Source organism: Erpetoichthys calabaricus, chromosome 2 (genome assembly GCF_900747795.2).
Source record: "Erpetoichthys calabaricus chromosome 2, fErpCal1.3, whole genome shotgun sequence".
NCBI lineage: Eukaryota > Metazoa > Chordata > Cladistia > Polypteriformes > Polypteridae > Erpetoichthys > Erpetoichthys calabaricus.
Window position 1 is genome coordinate 342464887 of NC_041395.2, and position 16353 is coordinate 342481239.

General features: G+C 43.3%; 1 protein-coding gene across 2 annotated transcripts in view; it reads left to right on the top strand.

Annotated features, from left to right (window-relative positions):
* The window catches only part of LOC114647364 (CD82 antigen-like), a 215039-nt gene that overhangs the window by 119635 nt on the left and 79051 nt on the right, over nucleotides 1-16353 (top strand). The window lies entirely within an intron of this gene.

Consider the following 16353-nt stretch of genomic DNA (forward strand, 5'->3'; position numbering starts at 1 on the left):
TTTTTCAGTTTATACTCTTAGTATGGAGTACCACAAGCCACCAAAATGAAGCACAGTTGACTCCACTTAATTGAACGTTGGTTAAGCGCGCACTTCGCTTAGCTGCACGTGACTTGCATGGTCCCTATTTGTATAAAGTCAAGTAAATGGGCAATAACTTGGGATAAGCGCACAATCCGCTTATGCGCACGTACATTATTGATCCCATTGCTATTCTCTCCAGCCAGATTCAATCCGATTCACAATAACAACAACATTTATTTATATAGCACATTTACATACAAATAATGTAGCTCAAAGTGCTTTACATGATGAAGAAAAGAAAAATCAAAGACAAAGAATTAAAATAAGACAACATTAATTAACATAGAGTAAGAGTAAGGTCCGATGGCCAGGGGGACAGAAAAAACAAAAAAAAACTCCAGACGGCCGGAGAGAAAAAAAATAAAATCTGTAGGGGTTCCAGACCATGAGACCGCCCAGCCCCCTCTGGGCATTCTACCTAACATAAATGAAACAGTCCTCTTTGTATTTAGGGTTCCCACTGGAAGGACTTGATGATGACGGTCATGCAGACTTCTGGCTTTTAATCCATCAATATAAGAACATCACAGTGCTTTGAGCAGATGGTGGTGGCACAGGTAGCCACCACAAAAAACTGGGAAAAGAAACAGAAGAGAGAGTAGGGATTGGTACAGATTAACTGCATGGTCTCTTCACGCCAGTAACCCCGCAATTCTCGAAAGAATTGCAAATCCAAGAATGGCAATCACTTTCTGTTCCCTCCGATATTCGGAGGGATGACAAATCATGGAGGGTGAGTGCGTCCTGGGAAATTTTTCATTCAATTAAATAAACATATTTGTACTGAAGCGGTTTCTTTCTGGAGCTGTGACTCATCTGGTTCTGGTGTTTCAGAAGCGCGTTGTACGCGCCTTCGTTTATTGTTTTTATCCATGCAGCCTCGTTTTTGTTTTTCTATGGCTGTGTCGTCAGCTAGAAGTCGTTTGCTGATGGCGATGGATTTGCTTGCTGAAGTGACGATGGCGGCGGACCCAGGCTTGGAGGGGCACAATACTAAACGAATGTGGTATACGTGGTGATGTGGGCGGTCGCGTTCGGGCAGCAGTGGTAGTGTGTACGGCTTGCCTGTTGCCTCTGGCATCTGTGCATATATACTGTACAACCTGGCGTGTACGCTTTACCTCAGGTTTAGTTTACAGGTTGTATCCATACGGGCTCGTTTTTGTATTTCTAATCGTTGAGCTCTTTCTTTTTGGAGCCGTGACTCCTTTGCCTCTGCTGTTTCAGAAGCGCGTTGTGGGCGCGTTCGTTCATTGTTTTTATCCATACTGGCTCGTTTTTGTATTTCCGTTTGTTGAGCTCTTTCTTTTTGGAGCCGTGACTTCTTTGCTTCTGGTGTCTCTGAAACCTTCGTTTATTGTTCTTATCCATGCGGTCTCATTTTTGTTTTTCTGTGGCTGTGTCGTTAGGTAGACGTCGTTTACTGTTAGGAATCATAATTCAACTAACTTTTAATGCTGAATTACCATTATGTGATTCAAATACGCCACACTGACTGCTGGCACAGTGGATTAGAGCAAGTTTAGTTTACAGGTTGTGTTGTTTGGGTGCCACCTACTGACTCTGGGAAGCCGCTGGGTTTGACTCTGGGGTGCTGAGGTGCTGTGCGTCCGGCGTCCGTGCATATAATTATACAACTGTGGTTTAGTAATATAGATCCACTAGTCAAACAATGATACTGATTGATACACTCATCACGTAATCAGTGTGTGACGATGTAAGACGCCTGGCTCATGTGACCGGCTGAAGGAGGATCATTCAGGTGCAGTTGTCCAATCCCACCACTGTACTGAGGCCTAACAGTTCACAGTGCAGTTACTATGTGTACACTGTAGTCAGTTTAGCAGCGTGTTCTTATGTATTTGTAAATGTCGTCTCAGAACTGCCAACACGTTAAACAAAAGTCTGTTAGCAACGAGTGACATTACGGATTAACCTTACAACTCAACTGTGGTAAGTTAGCTGTCGTGACTTTTGACAATGGCGTCGATTTTGTTGTCCCGTGTGCAAAAATCGTTGTCTTTGGCTGAACGTGTCAATGTCTTAAACAGACTTGACAACAAGACAACAAGGAGAGTCAGGTCTCTGTTGCGAAACATTACACCGTTCATCCTAGATAGATTTCTCGGATTTACAAGAATAACGAATCGATATTACAAGACTGGTAGAACAACAGCAATCTGGACAGAAAACAAGAGAGAATAGGGAAGGCTGAAGACGTAAAGTTACAGTACATGTATATCTGAACACCTAATGTGTATGTAGGTATTATACATGTATCCGCTATATTCTTCACCGTTGTCTATTTTAATGAATGTTTTATTGTGTTTGACTAGACTACTAGGTGGGGTAAATGAATGGTCAACTTTCAGGACTGACATGTTGCACTCCTATTAGGCGAAGCGCACGTGGCGATCTCGTCTTCAGTGCCGTGCACTTAAACGGAGTCGACTGTACACTTAACCTTGTCTTACCTGATCTAGTAATACAAATTTGTAATTTGAAGTACAATCTAGTAACATTACAATTACTAGATTGTAATGTAACTTTCTCGGAGGGTAGTTTGCAGTGCCTCCCCAGTATGCTTTTAGGATTGTTTTCTTAAAATTAACACATTATATTGATTTCATCCTCTTCTTAAATATTATGGGTAATATTCTAAATATTTTAGCTAATAGATGCATATTTTTCCATCTGAATACACGTATAACTAGCAAGCACATTTCCTAAGGAAGATAGTAAACTGATGGAATACAGAGTGGCAGAGTTTTATTATTGGCCATGTCACAAAAGATCCAGACAATCATAAAGGTTTGGGGCAGCCACCCGTATAACATGATCCTGGCTGCAAAAGGTTTGTAAAGAGTGAGTTGTTTACAAGACTGAGTCCAAAACAGAACTGAATATACGGAGGTAAGATGGCAGTTTTAAGGGCTGGTGGAGGAAATGATGTCATCTATACCGGGACCAGAAATGGCATCATCAGATGCACCAGGACTGGAAGTGATGTCATCCAAAGGCACTGGAACCTGGCGGGATTTCCCAGGAATGGTCTGTAAGAGATTGAGAGAGACGGTCTGTACACTCTGCCACCCCCTGGTCTGATGTAGTATTGCCGTTACTTAACTCCTTTAGCTGCCTCCTAATTGCACGTGTGTGACACCACTACCTGGATGGGAGGCTATCCAGGAAAAGCTTGGTTTGTTGCTGGAAGAGGTATTGGTGAGGGTGAGCCCAGCAGAGGGTGCTTAACCTCTGGTCTGAATGTGGATCCCAATGAACCAGTGCAGTAATGAGGACACTGTGCTTTAAAAATCGTGCTGTCATTCAGATGAGATGTAAAACCGACATCCTGGCCCTCTATGGTCATTAAAGATCCTTGGGCATCCTTTTTAAAGAGTAGGTTGTATCCCATTGTCCAGGCTAATTTGCCATCCATGGCCTAGTCATTCTGGCCCCCTAATCACCCCCTGGTCTGTAATTGGCTGTCTGTCTCTTGTCACTTCACCATCTAATAGTTAATGTGTAGTCAGCGTACTGGCACAAAAAATGGCTGCCGTCACATCATTCAGGTGGGTTCTGCACATTGGTGGTGGTTGAAGTGGCTCCCCACTCTCTGTGTAAAGCACATTGAGTAGTGAGAAAAATGCTATTTAATTTCAAAGAATTATTATTATAATTGAAAACTAGAAATCAAAAGCAGCACACAGGCAGAGGTCAGTTGGATGAGTAACAATCAGAAGCCAGAAACCTATTATTGTTAATGTTTTTAAATGGTTTGATTCTTTATTTGTATGTTTAGTGACCTTTTTTTGATTCAAGCTTCAGTTATGTTTAAATAAGATGGCACCAACTACATCACCAATTGATACAAACAACGCAAGCCCTCCAGGACCGGACTTGGGGACTCCTGTCATAAAGGCAGATGAGCAGTGAGGTGAATCACATAGCTGGTCTGCTTTTAAACTGGTTGAACCTCACAAAAAATGTGTTCTTTTTGTTTTTGTTTCTTCCTAAAATGACATGGATTCACTGCTTTGCAATGTGTGTGCAATTTTAAGACACGGATCAATACTCAATCACACTCTTAAAAAAAAAACCAATGTATTTGAAACATTTTAAGACCTTCGTTTTGACATTTGGGCTCTTTCCCCTTTGGAACCCATTTTGAGTTGTTAAGCACAGGCATGATATTTTTCAAAATTTTATTTTAATTTACTTGCTTTTTAAGATTCAATATCCTTGGTTGTTTCTTTGTTCATTAACCAGTATCCAAACAATGATCTGTAAAGCAAGCCAGCAGACAACCAGCTAACACAATCCCATTTTCATCAGTATCTCAGTCAGTCAGTCAGTCAGTCATATTCCAACCCACATAGTTCTGAATTGGGGTCACAGGAGCCTATCCCACCCATCATTGGGTGCAAGGCAAGAACAAACCCTGAACAGGGCGCCAGTCTTGTTTCAGGGCAAACACAAACACACACACACACACCAAGGCCAATTTAGTATCACCTAACTAGCATATGTTTGGAGGAAAGCCACTGTGGCAGGCAGCTGGCGTCCATGCCCGGCCGGGATGCCCCTGCACACTATATTCAGGGGGAGCAGCCCTGGACAGTGCAATACCTCCCCCTGGACACTAGACGGCCGCCCCCCTGGGGTGGAGCAGTGCCTCGGTTTTCCACAGGGCTCCTTTGGAATTGGAGTTGGCTGCAGCCCTGTTGGGTCTCACAGGCACCACCAGGGGGTGCTGTGTTTGGGACTCTTGAGCCCATATGGGCAGCAGATTCGTCACACCCGGAAGTGCAGCCGGAACTCGGTGATCAAGCACCTGGAGCACATCCGTGTGAACTATAAAAAGAGCCAGCAGCCACCACTCAGCGGCCAGAGTCGGGTGGAGGAGGACAAGGTTGCTTGGGAGGAACGGTGGTGCCAACAAGAGGAAAATGCTTGTTGTGTTGGGACTGTTTATTACCTGTGGGTCACGGGGAAGACGTGTGCCCACAGGGGAAGAAAATAAATAGTTTATTTTATTGTACACGAGCCTCCATGTCAATCTGTGTCGGTTCAGGCGCTATATAGCGTCAAGCTTACACCACACAGACACGGGAAGAACATGCAAACTCCATGCAGGGAGGACCCAAGACACAAACCTTGGTGTCTTTACTGTACAAAATGGCAGCAGCGCTACCATTTTAATTTAATTGTAATAAAACTAGGGGGCTTTGCTCCTTGCTCACTTCGCTTGCCAACCCCTTGGGCGGGGCGCTCGCGCTAACCTCTTTGCAGTTCTGCCGCTCATGTATGGGAATGCGGATGTACAATTTAAACAGATTGTTGTTTTCATGGGAATTGTTACATATGCATAATAGAACTAACTATTTTCTTTTCAGCGAGTAATTAACCATAGTAAAAAATAGTAAAATGTTATAATTTGAAAGTAAATAATGCTTCATGTTGCGTTCGAGTTTTTCATTGCGCTATACGATTTCGTTCTATTTGGCTTTGAAATTGACATGCAAATATTTTTAAAACTTACACTTTTACTATAAAACTTAAGTAAAATAATTTTTTGAATCTAATTTTTGTCAATATCATGTTGAATTTTGATTCTGTGTTTGGAGTTACATCGTCACAATGCAACGTATAACTGCCCGTGAAAGAATTTCGTTTCTTTCTCTCTAATAAATAAACCGACTTTTTTGAATGTTTGTCCCTGTGACTTGTTAATTGTCTTTGTAAAATCTATTCTAATGGGAAACAGATGAGGTGGCTCGGGCATCTGATCAGGATGCCTCCTGGACGCCTCCCTGGTGAGGTGTTCCAGGCACGTCCAACCGGGAGGAGGCCCCGGGGAAGACCCAGGACACGCTGGAGGGACAATGTCTCTCGACTGGCCTGGGAACGCCTTGGGATTCTCCCGGAAGAGCTAGAAGAAGTGGCCGGGGAGAGGGAAGTCTGGGCATCTCTGCTCAAGCTGCTGCCCCCGCGACCCGACCTCGGATAAGCGGGAGACAATGGATGGATGGATGGAAACGGCTAACATTTTAATACGAATGGCATATCAAGATCTCCTTTGTTGTCTAATGTTATCCCCTGAAGATGTACTACATTACCTTTCTTGGATACATCCTTCTATCAACTGTAATTTGGCCGGTGGAAGACCGGACAGTGTTAACAGTTGTAGATATTTTTCATGATATTGTAAGTTGATGTTTTCATCTTGCGCACCATCACCACCAACTGTTTCAGCAGAGTCTGTTGATACGCATTTAACCAATTTTGCTGTGTAACTGATCGTCATTTTTGGCGTTAATTCATTTGACTTCGTTTCTCGGTGCTAGGATTGCCCGTGTACTCGTTTTTTCTGTTGATATCCCTTCGGGATGAAATTCTTCAATAAGATTTGGACATAATACGTCTTCTTTAATTGGTTACTTAAAGTGAGGAAAACGTAAAAAGAGCTGAGAGAGCAGGAAATGTGTCTGTCAAAAGCATTCACACCAATGAGATGTGAGTGGACCGTGAGAGGGCGTGGTTAAATATGGTTGAGAGGAGGGCCTGACTTGAAAAAAAAAAAATCTTATGTCCAAAGTCTCAACTCGAGGGACTTGAAAAAAGTCTTCCAAAAAAGTCTCGTCTCGTCACAGGATTTTTTTTATATAATAGAGAAATAGTTGAAAATGAAGATATTAGAAATATTAACCTGCTTTGGAACACAAAATAGAAAATAAAAACAGTTTTGAAAATGTCTGGTGTGGCAGAATGAGGGTATTAACAAGCCACAGAATCTATATATATAAAATCCTGTGTCCGTGTGTGGGTGTCTTCTGGTGAAGTGCGCATGCGCGGGGCACGGTGCTATGCTCGATATTACTGTCAGAGAAAGTTAGAGTCATTTTACGGAAATACAAACCAGTATTACTGCAAGAGGAAATTAAAGGTACACAATACAGTGATGCATATTACAGCCACATACAAGCCAGTATTACTGTCAGAGGAGATTAAAGGCATATTACTGACGCGCATGCCTGTATTACCGCCAGAGAAAATTAAAGGTATATTACGGACGTACGGACGTACAAGCCAGCGGACGTACAAGATGGTATCCTTCAATAAGGGTGCGCACAGGCATCCTTCAATAAGGGCGCGCACAAAAAGGGCAGCACGGTGGCGCAGTGGGTAGCGCTGCTGCCTCGCAGTTGGGACACCTGAGGACCTGGGTTCAATTCCCGGGTCCTCCCTGCGTGGAGTTTGCATGTTCTCCCCGTGTCTGCGTGGGTTTCCTCCGGGCGCTCCGGTTTCCTCCCACAGTCCAAAGACATGCAGGTTAGGTGGATTGGCGATTCTAAATTGGCCCTAGTGTGTGCTTGGTGTGTGGGTGTGTTTGTGTGTGTCCTGCTGTGGGTTGGCACCCTGCCTGGGATTGGTTCCTGCCTTGTGCCCTGTGTTGGCTGGGATTGGCTCCAGCAGACCCCCGTGACCCTGTGTTCGGATTCAGCGGGTTGGAAAATGGATGGATGGACAAAAAGGCGAGCCTCAAAAGGACAACCTCAATTGGGCGCAGCGAATAAAGGCGCGCGTAAATAAAGATCTGCACCTGTTGCTCTTCACATATTCCAGAGCCATTTGAACTAAATTATCTACGCGCCCTTATTGAATAGAGCCGTACAAGACAGTATTACTGTCACAGAAAATTAAAGACACACAATACACGGCGGCAGCCCACAAAGAACGGTCAGCTCAGCAAGTAAACATGAACAAAAGAAAGGCTGAAAGAAAGAAAAATCCGACCAACAAAAAGAATGAGGTCAAAGTCCCTTGCCATTTAATATAGACTGTTCCTACTAATGTTTATGCACTACTGTTCTAGCGCCTGTTATTGTAACGGGCTAAATGACTAGTTGGTTTATAATTAAGATCTTGTTGGTCTGAAAATGATTTGTTTGGAACTTGAAGGCTGCTGAGTTACAGTGGAACCTCGGGTCATGAACGTCTCTGAACAAGTACAAATCAGGTTATGACCAAAAAGTTATCCAAAGTTTTGCATCTGTTCACGACCACACACTCGGGTGACAAACAAGCCAGTTTCCCTTCCGGCTCGTACACGCCGATGATTTACGCACATGTTCAGTCTCTCCCTGTGCGTTCCCTGTGCAGCGAGAGAGAGAGCGCGAGCAAGCGTATATATATTTAAATACAGCGCGAACGGTCCGGAACGGATTCATTGTATTTACATACAATCCTATGGGGGAAATTACTTCGGGTCACGACCAAATTGGGTTGCGACCAGAGTTTTGGAATGAATTACGGCTGTGACCCAAGGTTCCACTGTATCTGGTTACCTCACTTTGCATTTCATTTTTGTTTTGCTGCTTGTTGGGAGAAGAAGAACCTCAATTTTTAAAATCAAGTCAATTAAAAGTAAGCTAATTGGAGGTATGTCTCATTAGCACCATTAATTGAAGTGTTTACTATGTGGCGGACTCCGGCTGGGATGCCCCTTCAGTATATGTTCAGGGGGAGCAGCCATGGACTTTGCAATACCTCTCCCTGGGCGCTAGATGGCAGCCCCCCTGGGTTAGACTGGTGCTTCGGTTTCCCGCAGAGTTCCATGGAAATTGGAGTTTGGTTCAGCCCTGTTGGGTGCCGCCAGGGGGTGCTGCAGCTGAGACTCCTGAGCCCTTATGGGCGGTCTTTTCGCCACACCTGGAAGTGCAGCCGGAACTTGGCAATCAACCACCTGGAGCACTTACGGGTGCCTGATAAAAAGGGCCAGCAGCCACCACTCCGGGAGCCTGAGTCGGGTGGAGGAGGACTACGCTTGCCAGAAGGAGTGGTGGTGCAAAGAGGAAGAGTGTTTGTGCTTTTGTGTGCTTGGGTCTGTGTTGTGCCTGTGGGTTACGGGGAAGACGTGTCCTACAGGTGAAGAAAAACAACAGCATTTTGTTGGTTTTATTTGTGCCTCCGGTGTCAGTCTGTGTCGGGTTGGGCGCATATATAGTGCCTTGTTACACCAACAAAAAACCTGTAGCCACTGAGTTTGTCAGCCCTGGATGAAGTCTTTCTAGAAATCATTTAGTGAATCTTCTACTTTAGATTTGATTTTTTTAACTAAATAGAATACTCAGGACTCTTGAGACTGCTGTCAAGTAATCTCACTGAAGTGTCTGCTAATTAAGACACAGCCTCTGAGGCTCCAGGGATTTGGGTGTGGGCACTGCCTCCTTCGTCTTTTTTTAGGTATTCATAGGACCTCAGCGTGTAACTTGTCGGGATCAACAGAAGAAAAAATTGCCACACACATACTACAGAGACACACTAGACCAAAATATGCACCCCTGCCGCAAAATCAAAACTGGGAAATACTACCCATGGAAAGTAAGGTATTGGCAGCCTTGGGATTCGAGAGTAAAAAAAAAAAATTTAATCTCTTGTTACAATCAGTCATGTATCCCTTGCACTGTAATACTGTAGAGTAGAGAAAAAGAAAATGAGAGACAGCGAGTCCGCATTTGAAGCATAAACTTGAGTATGTAAAAGAAAGTTGCACTAAAACACAAGACTCTCCACAGTTAAGGATCAAGTGCAGGGTGCTGTGTGATTTATAAAGAAGCAGCGGACTCCTATTAAAAGAAGAGATCATAAATGCTGTTAGGGATTGAGTAGGTCTGTTTAGAAGAGTGAATCTTAATGTAGAGTTGCACAGAAAAGAGCATTAGATAGAAAGAGAATGAACATCTTAAAGAGGGGATGAATTAAATATTGAGTGCTACATCATTTAAAATGGACTGCAGAGTAAGCAGAGTGTGAAAATGGCCCAAATAATGGATGGGCTTGATTATGTGAGAATTTGAGGAATTTGAAAACAATAGGTGTCCTGTGCTTGTGGAAGACTGACTAACAGCTTTCACACAGCCTTTGAAATTGTTTCTCCTGCTGGCGTTAAGTATTGTGATTGTTTTAGTATGAAGGGAAACTTTTTAGTGGCTGTGGTCCATATAGAGAGAGAAGGCTTACGTTCATTGCCCCAATCCAGCGTATGCTATTGTTTGCAGCATTTTAAATAGAAAAGAAACCTGCCGTAGTTTGATTAATACACGTTAAGCTTCTTTTTGTTTCAAGAAGAACCCCTTCATTTGAACAATGAACAAGATAGTCCATGTTCTCAAGGCTTGCAGTGGCAGCAGGCTCTTACCTAACTAATATCTTAATTAACTTCCATCTTGGTTTCTGCTTGTATGATTTATTTAATTGATTGGCTCCCTCTTGTCTTTTGCTTCTTACATTATTAATTAATTAAATAAAGTTTGACTTTGAAATTAAGAAATATACTAGCTGTGTAAGCCCATGCTATAAAAAGCCTGGGCTCCTAGAAACCATGGATTATGGGACTTCAATCAATCAGTCGCATCGGTTGTGCATTTGCGGTTAAGTAAGGTTCTCTTTTCGGCTGTTTTGTTTTGCCGATGTGCCCGCCTCGCTTGTCTATCAACGGCTAAGCGAGTTTCTCTCTCCTTGGAGGTTTCGTTTTGCCAACGTGCTTGCCTCCCTTGTCTATTAGCGGCTAAGCGAGTTTCTCTTTTCGGAGGGTTAGTTTTGCCGATGTGCTCACCTCACTTGTCTATCAGCGGCTATTCGCTCTCCTTGGAGGTTTCGTTTTGCCGACGTGCTCGCCTCGCTTGTCTATTAGTGGCTAAGCGAGTTTCTGTTTTCTGTTTTGCCTTTGATGACGCCTCGCACTTTCGGGCCGGACAGACACGCACACAAACTTCCATGTGTAGACGTTTTTATAGATATAGATATAGATATAGATATAGATATAGATATATATAGATATATATAGATAGATACTTTATATATATATATATATAATGTATGATACGGCTTCTATGACATTAATGTACAGGAGTGTTATTTTCTACTTTTTTCTAATTGTTATTTGCTCACTTTGGTTCAGTGCTGTTTGAATTAGTATATCAGCTCATTATTAAGTAGCTGTTTTAGATAAAATATTTCTTGAAGCAGAAATAAAATGTTAGGGGAATGATTAGTGTTAATAATTTTCTGTCAATTTTGTTGATTTTTTTTTTAAATCCTAGAAAAGTCAGATATAGGGTAAAATACACATCAGAATATTGGCAGGGATATGAAGCCGAATATTTACAGTAATAAAATGGCGTGTTCCGTGGAGAAAAGAACCAGCTTCTAATTAAGAAGTAATCTGGAAATTTATGCCACTGTGATTCCCCCAGCACCAGGACTGCCCACCGTTTAATAACTCCATTGAAATTAATATTGAAAGTTATTGTTCTGTCTCATAAGTTTGAGTTACTTTATTAACAAGTTAAGTCAAGTGAAGCTGGGGAGCATGCACTGGTACAATGTGTTGCTGCACCCACTACATGACAAAACAACTCGGGATCCCGGTTGGCAACCCCCCAGGCAGACCTGCACTCCAGCCCCACCTTCTGGAAATGACCCTTTATCTGCTGCAGCCAGGTGTTACGTGGGCAACCCCTTGGCCTGGTCCAGCCACTTGGATCCCCAACAATGAGGATCCTACGAGCTGGATCACCCTCGGGGAAATGCGCCACATGGCCATAGTGCCGTAACTGACGCTCCTTCACAATGCAAGTAATGTGCCTCATTCGGGACTCCATGAGCAACACAAAGTCAAACCAACGGTACCCAAGGATTTTCCGGAGGACACAGTACTGAAGGAGTCCAGTCTTCATCTCAGGTCACTGGATAGCGTCCATGTCTCGCAACCATATAGTAAGACAGGAAGCACCAGGACTCTAAAGACTTGGACCTTCATCCTTTTGCATAGATGTCGGGAGCATCACACACCCCTTTCCAATGATCTCATGACCCTGCCATGCTCTCCCAATCCGTCTGCTGACTTAAAAGGAAGAGTCACCAGAGACATGAATGTCACTGCCGAGGTAAGTAAACCTCCAGATGAGGTCGACACTCTCTCTGCAGACAGACACACTGCTGATGGCCGTGCCCAAGAGGTCATTAAAGGCCTGGCTCTTGGTTTTTATCCAGGACCCTCGCAAGCCCAGACACTGACTCTCGAGCGCCCCGATCAGAGCCTCCATTGACTCTGCGAAGATCACAGCATCGTCAGCAAAGTCAACATCCATGAACCTTTCTTCACCAACAGATGCCCCACAGCCACTGGACCCCAATACCCTGACCAACACCCAGTCCATACAAACATTGAACAGAGTAGAAGCACAACAGACCGCTAATGAACCCCAGAATCAACCTTTTGGAGGTCAGGGTCAGACATTCTACAGCACTAACGGTGCAGTTTTCCGGTTAAGGGTCTTGCTTAAGGGCCCAACTGAGTGGGATCTCTCCTGGCCGTAATGGGAGTTGAAACCGGCAACCTTCCCATATATCAGCACAGATCCTTAGTCTCAGAGCCACCATTCCACCAATACTCCCATGCACATCCTTTCCAGTTGTGCAAGCATTTCTTTTCCCAGTTTAAAAAATAATTTGTAAAAATTCCACATTTTCTTTTCATTATGAAATGAATGAGGGGCACGTTTCCAATTAAAGAGGCCAGCATTCAAAAATGACATTTGAAAATGCCTTAGCGTATTCTGAAAATGATTATAAACTAGATATGTCGCATTTTCATGGATGTACATATCATGAAGAACAATGCAACATAGATTAAACGTACAGCATAGATATGCTCGGAAAAATGAAACTGAAGAGAGACCTAGACAGTTGGAAGCATGTTTGACTTTCTTATTGTGGCACCTAACACAGCTCTGGTCTGTATTGTAATGAGAATAAATCATTTGTTTTCTAAATCTTCATGAACTTGAGTCAATATAGCGTACAATCTTTGAAGTATCCACAGTGGTTTACTTCAGGGCCGTCTTAACGCATGGGCATGCTGAGCAGTTGCCCCGTGGCCCCATGCTAATCTATTTCCATTTTTATTCCTGTGAGTGGTTGTGTAGGTAGGGGGGTCCCAGTGCACTGCTTTGCCCGGGGGCCTAAAATTCTGTTAAGATGGTCCTGGTCACCTGTCAGTATGTGCACTTAATCGTCCAACGCAACCCAAAAGTTTCATATTCATGTAAAGGTATGATGAAAAAATGGCAAGTTCTAAATCTACAGTGCAAAGAATGCTGACGGCCTCACTCAGAAATACAATCACAATCCACACCTTCAAAAATCTGTAATGTAAACCAGAAATGAAGACATTGTTTAAAAATCCACCCTAGCCTGGAAATGAAAAAGTCGGGAGTGAGGCCACTGGACCCACAACACTCACCACATCCCCCCCCGTATCCCCACAGAGTCCCTGCTCACCATCACTATAATCGCTGCTGTGGTGAATCTAGTGGATAACAGTCATCTGTGGAATTGTAACAATCGCCTGGCTGAACATCACCATCCATTCCTCCATCTTCCAAACCCAAATATACAGAGCAGGGTAATGGGGAAGCTGGAACCTATCCCAGCAAGCATTGGGCACAAGGCAGGAACTATCATTGGAAAGTGTGTTCATACACACACACACAAAACATCCATCCATTCATCTTTTGAACCCGATTATCTAACCTAAGAGAAGCCATGAAGGGCTTCCCATCAGTGAAAACAATGAAGAATGCAAAAGCCAGTGAGCATGGCCATCTTAACGCATGGGCATGCTGGGCAGTTGCCCGGGGGCCCCATGCTAATCTATGTATGTTGTGACTTGCTGAGTGGTTTCGTAGGTAGGGGACCCCAGTTCACTGCTTTGCTCGGGGGGCCTATAATGCTGTTAAGATGGCCTTGGTTTATTGTATATGTCTATAAAGTTGATTCAACAATAAATGTTAGTTAAAAGAGTAAGCAAAGGATTTTTATGACATGATCATTAAGACCTAAGAATGGGCTCAGTAGTGGCGATAAATGTGTTCCATGGTAACTTACCAAAACAGGTTGTGCAATAGGCCAAATGGTTACAAAAATACTACAGATGTGGACAAATGTGTTCGTCCCCTTGCAACTTGAATGCTTCTTGAAAACTGGAGAAATAAAATTCATTTGTCCCCCTGTGTATCTGCATGCCTTTGACATGTCACTGAGGAAAGCAAAGGTAGTGTGACAAGAGATCGAGTATTGCTTTTTCTCCAAAGATATTTGAAAATGGCTTGGACACATTTGTTGGGACCCCTAGAAAGGACCATAAATGGATTTGGTCAATTGTTCAAACTAGCTGTTTCCTTGAATTCGTATCACCCATGTGTCCCATGATTTAAATGGAGAAAGGTGGGCACTCTGCTGTTTGATGTTGTCGTGTGTCCCACCAGGGACAGCAAAGGAGAGAGTTGTCTGAGGAGATCAGAAAGAAAATGATAAGACAAGCATGTGAAAGGCGAAGGCTGCAGTACCATCTCCAAGCAGCCCGATGTTCCTGTGACAGCAGTTGCAAATATTAAGGAGTTGAAGGTCCGTAGGACTGCAGCCAACCTTCCTAGGCATGGCTGCAAGAGGAAAATCGACCCCAGAACGGCAGGAGGACAGCAAGAATGGTGGACAAAAAGACAAGGTTGACTTCCAAAAATATAAGAGCTGACCTGTAAGGTCATTTTTTTTTTTTAACTGACATTTGGCACAATGGAAGAAGACCCTGAAGGACTCCACTGGTTAAAGAAAAACCACTGGAATTGACTGGAATTTGCTAAAACACATATTGTCAAGCCACAGTGCTTCTGGGAGAATGTCCCTTGGCCAGATCTGACAAAACTGGAGCTTTATGGAAAGTCACATCAACTCTATGTCCGCAGACAAATGAAGCTTTCGAAGAAAAGAACACCAGACCTTCTGTGAAGCATGGAGGAGGCTCAGTTATGTTTTGGGGCTGCTTTGCTGTGTCTGGCATGGCATGCCTTGAGTCTGTTGAGGGAACAGTGAAATCTCAAGACCATTGAGACATTCTGGAGTGAAGCATACTGCCCAGAGTCTGAGTTGCAGGATAAGGAGCCAAAACACACAGCTAAAAGCACCCAAGAATGGCTAAGAACAAAACATCGGACTACTCTGAAGTAACCTTCTTGGAGCCCTGATTTGAATCCTATGAAACAATGGAATCAACTGAAACATGCCATCTGGGGAAGCTTGACCCAGCTGGAACAGTTTGCTCAGGAAGAGTGGACCAAATGACCAGTGGACAGGAGCAGAAGTCTCTTGGAGAGCTCCAGGAATCATTTGTGTGCACTGATGGCCACCAAAGGTTGTGCAACCAAATACTAAGTGATGGGTCCCATCATTTTCGTCCATGCCAATTTTGTTTTTGTTATTATTGGAAATATTCTGTTCAGTCAAAACTCAAAAGCAAAATCTGTTTTTTTTTTTTTTTCATTACAAATTTGGGCAGAGTGGTGGCTCTGAGGCTAAGGACCTGTGCTGGTATCCAGAAGGTTGCCGGTTCGAATCCTCGTCACTGCTAAAAGAGATTCTACTCTGCTGGGCCCTTGAGCAAGACTCTTAACCTGTAATTGCTCCAGGGGCGCTTTACAATGGCTGACCCTGCGCTCTGACCTCAAGGGGTATGCGAAAACGAACAAATTCCTAATACAAGAAATTGTATAAGGCGAAATAAAGAACAAAAATATAGAATTAACAATGATGGGTGGCAATTACTTTGGTCAGTTTGAAGTTATTTCAGAGGCAATTGTAGATTACTCTTTTTCATGGAAGGGTACCAACACATTTCTCCATGTCTGTACTTGTGCAGTAGAGTTACAAATCGTCAATGAAGGATTTCTCAATGAGCAAGTTAATGGGGAGAGACAAACAAGGATTATAATCAGCTAAGAAAATTTTGCAACTTGAACAAGAAGGTTTTATTGTGGTTTTCCCTCCCATCAACAAACCTCTGTTCTTTTTTTGGTAGCAAGGTTAAAGTGTAGTTTTGCAAACTGCAGTAAACAAAAAATACTCTTTACTTTTTAAAGTCATAGCATAACAGTGATTATAACATCTTAAATTTTTTAACAAACTAGGAGGCTCCGCCCCCTGCTCACTTTGCTCGCCCACCCCCGGGTTTGGTTTACCGGATATACAATTTAAAGAGATTGTTATTTTCATGGGAATGGTTACATATTTGTTGGGACCCCTAGAAAGGATCATAAATGGATTTGGTCAATTGTTCACTTTTACTCTAAAACTTTTGTAAAAAGCAGTACTGGCCCCAGGCGTAGTTAAATCTATTTCTTGCTTGCGTTGTGAGGGTTTGGCTGAACG